Source organism: Perissodus microlepis, chromosome 4 (genome assembly GCF_051167445.1).
Source record: "Perissodus microlepis isolate ML-2025 ecotype Zambia chromosome 4, ASM5116744v1, whole genome shotgun sequence".
Taxonomy (NCBI): Eukaryota; Metazoa; Chordata; class Actinopteri; order Cichliformes; family Cichlidae; genus Perissodus; species Perissodus microlepis.
Window position 1 is genome coordinate 18,985,826 of NC_140464.1, and position 9,325 is coordinate 18,995,150.

Consider the following 9,325-nt stretch of genomic DNA (forward strand, 5'->3'; position numbering starts at 1 on the left):
AAACAACTCAACAATCACTGTGAGTTTTTGGTCCTGTGCTAAATTGGCAAAATATAGTATTATTTAATAACTTAGTCAGAATCCACTTCAGTCCTTTTCTAAGACCCCATCTGAACCTCTGTATCTAGTTTTTTACTGTACGTTAATTGAAAAGCTGTAAAAGTTCATCTGTGTGACTGACTAGAAGGACATTCTGGCTCCTGGTTCTCTTCAAAGAAAACTGATAAAGAAGAAAAACATCACTGCTCTATCATCATCATCTCAACATCTCGTGCATGCTATCTCATCCTCACATCCAGCCTATTCATTTATATCCTCTTTAATAGATATTTGTTTTTTGTCTATATCCTTTGACTTATTTCAGCTAACCCAATAAGTCCTGATGTTCTCAATAGAGAACAGCCTAGCTTTTCCAGTGATATCTAATTTGTTTGGTTGGCCTCTTTTAGCTCCAAAGAGGCTGAAAATTAGAAAATGTTAAACTGAAAGATGACTATTTGAGGTTTTTGTACAGCTGTTCTTCTGTTTTCTGTCACTGTGCTTTCTCGGGCACAGAAGTAAACAGCAGAATCTTCTGCTGTCAGGCTGTTGATTTCAAGGTACTGTTTGCTGCTGGAATCTTCTTCAGTCATGATGAAACGACTTTGGAAAGAACTGGCATAGCGAGCAGAATTTGAGCCTGTGTTCATCCTCCCAATCCACTCCAGAGCTCTCCCTGGCCTCTTTCGTATCCAGTGCAAATAGTAGTCTGTCGGGGTATAACCAGATATGATGCATGACAGCTTCACTCTCTCTCCAGGCCTCTTCACCTCAGAGGGAGACTGCTCCAGTTTGATCTCACTCCAAACTCCTGCAAGAAAAAAAAGAAAAACAAATACAAAAGTTATCATCATAATCAAAGTATTGTCTTCCTGTTTCAATGAATGAATCCTTTTCTTACCATGGAAACATATAATGAATAATAAACTCCAGGAAGTAATATAATCCATAATTTAGAACACTTTATAATCAGAATGTTTGTGCAGTTAAACGTGTCCAAAGCTGTTCTGTAAAGAAACTAAATGGGAACTGATGATGATGTGTTTATATCTGAGCAAAACTTTGCATAGACCTCCCACAACAGGAGCTAATTGGTATTTCAAGAAAAAGATAAAGACATAGAATATCATGAACTGTCTATTTTTTTTATATTTATTATGTCAAATTTTCTGCACATGAGACACACACTATCACTAAATATTTTTAAAAAGTCAGTCCCACTTTTTATATTGTGTAACCATTTTTACTGGGGTTTATTGCACCTTAGCTCCTCAAACAAATGAAAGAAAAGGAGTAATACTGTTAAATTTAAATTTTTATTACTGATAAAATGAATCAAAACACAAAATGAGCCTGTTTCAAGTCAAAGAATAATCAGAAGTGTGACACTATCATCTTCTAAATTATATTTACAGTAATTGCTTATTTTTGAAAAAAAAATAAAGCAACGCTCTAGCTATAATAATTTTACATGATGCATGTTACATAGCTCTGATCCTCTTTTAATGAACAAATTATGTATTTTAATTATATAGATTTTAAAAAAAATTGTCAGACACCATTACTCAAATTAAACCTCCTAATCTAATCTAAAACATTTAATGGGACTCTGCCCAATTCTTCTATTACTGAACTTGTGGGAAAATAAGTTGCAAACTTAGTTTTCTTTGTGTTTTAGAAAAGGCAATGTAAGAAACACATGCACACACTGTCACTACAACTACTAATAACTGCTACGCGGTGATAATGGATATTAATGTGTAATGTATTTAATGAATCTGTTGTAACATTGTTCTGTTAAACTGCAGGTTCAGAAACATGTTACAGAAACAAGTGAGGAAGGAGAAATATCAGCACCGTGTCTAAGCTATACCACAATAAGTAGTTTTTATTTATTTATTTTTTCATTTTTAAAATATATATTATGGGTGTAATTAATGCTATCAAAAACTGATAGCGTCAGTTGAGTGGGGGATCTAATAGGACCTGTAGGGTATCCCAGGGTGTTTTGTATAATTTCATTGTGTCATATTTGCTCAAAGCAACTACCTACAGCAGCTCAAACAGCTCATTCAGCAACAATAACTGTGTCTTCAGTCCTAACCAGAGTTGACAAAGTATAGTATCTGCTAATAACTTCACTTCAGTGCTTTGCCAAGATCCTGTCTGATCCAGTCTGTCTGTCTGATTTAGTCATTCACTGGATGTTTGTAAAGTCAGTATCTGAGAATTATGTTTCCTGCTTCTGTGAAACATCTGACAAAGAAGGAAACCATGACTTGTGCCTATTGACACAACTAAACATCATTTTAATGTCACTCAGTTACTGAAAGTTACTATGAATGATTTTCAGCTTGCTCATCTTTTCAGTCTATAATCAAGTGTGCTTTTTACAGTGTCAAATTACCATTATTTACTTTTGAAATTATTAATATAACTAACAGATATTTTCCCATTGCTTACAGTAAAACTTTATATGTAGACTCAAAGGTCCTTTTTCAGGTGAAGTGAAAACCAAAACGTCATTGAGAGCCCTTTACCAGTTGAGGTTTTTGCACACTTGCTATTCTGTCTTCAATCACTGTGCTTTGTCGGGCACAGAAGTAAACAGCTGAATCTTCCTCTGTCAGGCTGTTGATTTCAAGGTACTGTCTGCTGCTGGAGTCTTCTTCAGTTACGATGAAACGATCTTGAAAAGAACTGCCATAGATAGCAGAGTTTGAGCCTGTGTCCATCCTACCAATCCACTCCATAGCTCTTCCAGGTTTCTCTTGTATCCCGTGCAAATAATGGCTTGTCAGGCTATAACCAGACAGCATACATGACATCTTGACTCTCTCTCCAGGTCTTTACATCTCAGAGGGAGACAAACTCAAAATGAAGAAGAAATAGTAGAAGCAGTGATCATCACAGTAAGTTATTTTTCAGTAATGTGCTTAATATGAGGAGGAGTCAAATTTAAACATTAGCTCTCTTCAGTTCAAAGGATAGCAAAAACCCCAGAAGTGACACGATTGACTACAGAGTCCAGAATCACTCATCAAATTTGTCTTCAGTGTTTTAAAGAAAACATAATTTGCCATAATTTAAAGCTGTTTATAGTCAGAGATTGTTTTTCTGGTTAAAAAAGAAAACAACTGCAAGAAGTTCTGTGATCAATAAAATGACAATTGTAATAATGGAGCAAAAGTTTGCATAGATCTCCCTCTACAGGAGAAATTTGGTATTCAAAAACTCATTTACACAAATAAGTATTTTATGTGATACAATATCATGAGTGTTTTTGTCGTAATTCTTAAACATATAAACACCATGAGAATCTCATTCTCAACTGGCCAGATTATTTACAGAGGGATGGTTTGTGAATGCTGCAGGATTGATGCGATGCTGATCTACATTTCTCATTGCTCTGCATGTAGTGCAGGAGGAATCAGCAGTATATTTTTGATGATATATTTCTCATGTACTGTGGATAATTGCTATCCAGAGTTAGACCTTAAAGTGTTTGAAAGGTATAATATAGTATGCAAAATTAATAAAATATATGTTTTACTTTACTGTGAGTGAAAAAATATTCTATAAAGTGAATTTAAAATTTTATTTAAGTGAATCTAATGAAACCTGAAGGATTTTGTACAGCTGCTTAGCAACTTCTGTCACTGTGTGTGTCGAGCACAATAATAAACAGCAGAATCTTCAGTCTTCAGGCTGTTCATCTGCAGATACAGCTGCTGTCTGCTGTCGTCTCTGGAGACAGTAAACCTGCCTTGAACTGACTGAGAGTAGTATTTGTAACTACTGCCACCATCAGTAGCAATTCACTCCAGTCCTTTTCCAGGAGCCTGTCTGACCCAGCCTATCCAGTAGCTGCTGAGTGTGAATCCAGAGGTTGTACAGGTCAATCTGTGAGACTGACCAGGTTGTTTAACTGCTGGTTCAGATTCTGTCAGAGTCTGACCATTAACACCTGCCCCAGTAAAGAGAAAATTAATAACAAATGCACAACTTAAAAAGGATGGCCCAACATATAATTTTAGATTATCATCAACAAAGCTTTTCACCTGCCAAGCAAAGAGTTATAAGCAGCAGTCCTGTCCTACAGTCCATCATGTCAGGCTGTGAGTCCACTGTTCTCTGTCATCATCTCTGCAGTCAGACATAAAGAGATAGAAGCTATCAGTGCTTTGCATTGACTCCACCTCCACCTCTTTTCTCTAATCTCACTGACAACGTGATCTCGGTTAGGGAAAGGTGGGCCTGAAAATCGATAAGGATGAGCTGTGTGCTAAGAATCGCAACAACCTCACATTACTCTCCTTGACAGTCTGGTTGTGCCCATCGTGTTAAAACTACTAATCACAGCAGATGGAGTACAAAATGATTTTTTACTTTTTTACAACTTGTTTGTTTTATGCGAGTCATATAAATGAGAACAGCTGGTTATCACTCAAGAAAGAACATTTACTGCCAGATTTACTGAAGCACAAAGCCTTCTTTAACACTAAAAAGCTTCTGGATGTACTAAAGAGATATGGTGCCAATTTTGTGACTACTACTACTGCTCGTCCAACACATTTCATTGCAATGCTGACCCTGTGCTAACTTACATATGACAACGAAAGCTGAAGTAACAACAACGACTTTATTTTGAGCTTGCTTGCCTTTCCCTAACTGCTATGAATAGTTAATATTTTACCTTCATTTTATAATAAAATAATAAATATGGATAAATAAAAACTCTTTTTCATCTGCAGAGGAAAGACAGAAGTTACAAGATCACATTGTTACTTGATATTAGTACATGCTGAGGTTTTCGTGCAGCAGTTTGTGTTCAGTGTTGGACACAGAAGTAAACAACAGGTGTACTGTCTGCTGGAGTCTTCTTCAATCATGATTCCACGACTTTGAAAAGAACTGCCATAGGCAGCAGAGTTTCTTCCCGTATTCATCCACCCAATCCACTCCAGAGCTCCCCCTGGTCTCTGTCGTATCCAGCCAGTATTGTAACCTGTCAGTCTATAACCAGATAGGATACATGACATCTTCACTCTCTCTCCAGGTCTTTTCACCTCGGAGGGATCCTGCTCCAGTTTGATCTCACTCCAAACTCCTCTAAGTAAAAATAAAGGAGATAAAAAAATATAGTCGTCTTCTGTGTTTTAAAGTATAACCAATTTTCTTACCATGGAAACAATGAATAAAGAGTAACTCATTGAACTTGCTGATATAGTTATCGGTTATAGTCTGCTTTTACTCTAATATCTAATAATCTGTAGTATTTTATATACAGTTCTAAAACAACTGTATTTAAAATAAGTAATTTTCTAGCACTGTATAAAGTTAACTTTATCTTCAACTTCACACTATTTTTTAAGCATTAAGAGTATATCACTCTAAACTGAACACATCACTTGATTCAGGATTTGTTGGTCTCCAGACTGTTTTAAGGGTCAGCTATGGCTCAGATAGTGGCTGAAGTTTAAAAACGAATTCAACTAGTTTAATTTGATAATAACACTGTGGCTATTAAGATCTAAGTTATTTATTTTAAATTGGAACTTGTGTGATGCCATTTCGTAGAGAAATTCTTAATTTCTAAATCACATTTTTATGGGCCTCCTCTCCCTAAATCCTTCACTGAACTGGGGACATCTGTTGCTACTCAGACTGTTTCATCCAGTAGCTGCTGAATGAGATTCCAGATGTTGTACAGGTCAATCTGTGAGACTCTCCAGGTTGTTTAACCGCTGGTTCAGATTCTGTCAGAGTCTGACCATTAATGCCTAGAAAATAATGAGAAAATGAATAACTTGCACAACTTTAAAGCATGTAACTAAATATTTAGACCATCAAAAAAACAAAAGAAAAAACAATAACTCTTAACCTGCCAAGCAGAGAGTTAAAAACAGCAGTCCTGTCCTACAGTCCATCATGTTGAGATGAGTCCACTGTTCTCTGTCATCATCCCTGCAGTCAGATATGAAGATGAAGACGCTCTCTGTGTTTTTGCATGAACTCCTCCTCTCAGAGATTTGCAACCGGACTGTGAATAACATTCAGACACTATGAGGTAAGTGTTAATAATGAAAGAGTGAAAAAACAATGTAGGCTAGTTTAAATTAGGTTTATTTGAAATAACGTTTTTGGGTTTAACAAAATGTTTGGTTGATATATCAGAGAGAAACAGAATGTTGTGATTTTGTGATTAGCAAAATTTACTTTATATTGGAATACAAGGATATAACACAAGTGTATATGCTTCATTTTAATAATTTATTGAGAATATGTGATATGCTCAGTAATATATTGACCTTTTTTTTGCTTCACAACATGCAAAAACCATACATCACACTATGTAAAGATCTTATATTGGATTTACCAGTATACTTTTCATTTTCATTTTTTCAAAGCAGTCCATACCTTTAACCTCCTAAGACCCGAACTCTTCCACGGCATGCATTTTTAATGTTTCTTTGATATTTGGGCATATTGGGGCCTGATGAATGTAAAAACAAAGAATTACCAGATTTTTTTTTTTTTTACCTTATTTTTGTTTTTAAGAAAAATAAGAGCCACAAATGAGGGTATTCGTCTAAAATTTTGATAGAACAGTAGCAGTATAATGTCCTCGTAAGTGGATATCAGGCCCTTGTAGAGCAAAATTTAGTATTTTGGTCTAAATAACCCAAAATGTGATGTCCACATATGTGGACGCCAGGTCCTAGGAGGTTAAATATAGTTTAAAAATGGCTTTACTAGTTATTGCGAACACTTGTTTGCAGTTGTTGCTGCTAAGGGCGGCCCAACCAGTTATCAGGTTAAAGAGCCATGTAAGTTTTTTCCCCTTGATCATAAACACCTTCACAAAAATGCAAAAAATGGGAAATCAGGAAGGGGTAAACACTTTTTCACACCACTGTATATGCTTTTGTGTCTTTTCTTTATGTGCTTGTGTGTTGTATTCTTTGTGGATACACCACAAGGATTAACTTTTATGTGTTACAATATTGTTCCCTCTATTTAGGGAATTCAGATTAGTTTGATGTTTGAAGGGCTGCAGTGATATGAAGTAAAATGTCCCTCAACTGCATCAGATAACACTTTGTTTTGAAAATGTAAGAAGTAGAAAGTAGATATTTCTTTCTTAATTTAGGGAGTAAAATTAAAATCGGTCAAAAATAAATAAATAAAACTATACCTGAAAATTTTGCTTAAATACACTAGCAAAGTATTTCTGTTTCTTCCCACCTCTGTTTATAAGTCATGTTTAGACCTCAATATGTCATCGAACCTGTTAACAGAGTCACTCTGTGGCACAAATTCATGAAGTGCAACTCTGTGAGTTTGTGCAAAAATTATTAGCATACTCATGGTCTGACTTATGTGGCTGCTTTAGGCTTTAATCGATGGGGTCTTCCACTGGAAATGATTATATTTACTCACTTGTAGTTGGACCCTCCAGTCACATCACCACTAGAGATTCTAGTGGACAAATGTATAAGGAATCTAAAAATAAACACCAAGTTAAAACCTTTCTGGGCGTACTTTTCTGGGAGATTTTGAAAAGGAGAAGATTGTTTGTTTAATCATGTATATAGACTAGTCTTTGTAAACCTTGCAGAATTTTGTGTTTTAATTGCTAAATAAACTGCTATTCCATTTATCAATGAAACGGTCCTGAAAGAATTTGTGGTCTTTGGACTCCTCCTCAGGTGACTTTGTCCAAAACATCTCCTGATGTTTTGTGTCAGTATGGGTCTCTGGCACTCTCCCCTTTGTCATTATGTCTCATTCTAGTCAGCTGTGTCCTCGTGTGTCCTGATCATCTCATGCGTGTATTCAAGTCCTCTGTCTCCCTTTGTTCGTTGTTGTGTCGTCTGTGTCGTCTTTGGACTTTTTGTTTTTATTTAGTAAGCTGTGTTTGGAATAATTCTGAAAGTATGCACACGAGTTCAACGACAATAAGCAGTTTTAAATATTTAACATGGCAGCGAGAAATTTAAAGCCTGTTAAAGGAAAAGTGCTTTGAGTTATTTCATCGATCTATCTGCTGGTTTAGCATTAAATATAATATATGTAAGAATCAGGTACCAACTTTAAAAGCAACAGGCCAATATATTTTACATAGACAACGAGAAAATCTTACAAATCATCAAAGCCCATCTCTTTAATAGATGTACATGAAGGTAATGACACTCGCAAAAGCAAAGAGGTTGTTCCAAAAAATGTAAATATGAAAACAATAATTTAATTATTATAATGAAATAATAATTTCATTATTGTTTTCTTAACAGGGATTTAAAACATATGTCTGAGATCCACTCGAGGATTATGTTCAGCTGCTTCACTGATTCCAGTCACTGTGAGTGTCGAGCACAATAATAAACAGCAGAATCTTCAGTCTTCAGGCTGTTCATCTGCAGAAACAGCTGTTCTCTGCTGTTGTCTCTGGAGGCAGTAAACCTGCCTTGTACTGACTGAGAGTAGTAGTTGCTGCCACCATTAGTATCAGTTGCAATCCACTCCAGTCCTTTCCCAGGAGCCTGTCTGATCCAGGCCATCCAGTTGCTACTAAATGAGAGTCCAGAGGTGGTACAGGTGAGTCTGTGAGACTCTCCAGGTTTTTTAACAACTGGTTCAGATTCTGTCAGAGTCTGGGCATGAACTGTTAAATAACAACCAAGTGATGGTCAGTTTCATTCATTTTGCAGCATTTTATTGATAATTAAAGGTCATTTAGCTTTACCTCGCCAGCAGATAGTTAAAAGCAGCAATACTCTCTTGTAGTCCATCATGTTAAACTGTGTGACATCTGCTCTCTCTGTCATGCTCCTTGCAGTCAGATAAGTAGAGGCTGAAGATAAATTTTGCATTGACTCCTCCTCACATTGTACCACCAGACTGGTTCCGCGTGAACTCGTTTCATGGTGAAACTAGAATGCCCGGTGTAAGCAAATGTCTTAAAATGTTTTCAGAACCTTAAAAATTAGCAACATTTTTAATGTCTCTTCAACAACAATTATAGCACTGAATATATAATCTGACTAAGTGAAATATTTTGCTTTGTCCCATACTGAGCTTTGACACTGTGTTGAAAAGACAAAAAGTTTAATATTTAGAAATTTGAGGTCATTGTCTTCTGAGTGCACCTAGTAACTCTGTTGTTGCAATATTATAACACACTTTGCAAAACTGTTAGCACAGCTATTACACATAACAGAACCTGTTTTCTTCTTCTTTTTCTCCCTTCCCCCCCCCCCACCTGTCCCGTTTGGTTCTTTAGCCG

At 36.0% G+C, this 9,325-nt stretch overlaps 1 pseudogene; it reads right to left on the reverse strand.

Moving 5' to 3' along the window:
• Positions 1–8,396: 8,396 nt before the first annotated feature.
• On the reverse strand, positions 8,397–8,867 carry LOC146388778 (Ig heavy chain V region 914 pseudogene; annotated as a pseudogene).
• Positions 8,868–9,325: the final 458 nt, after the last annotated feature.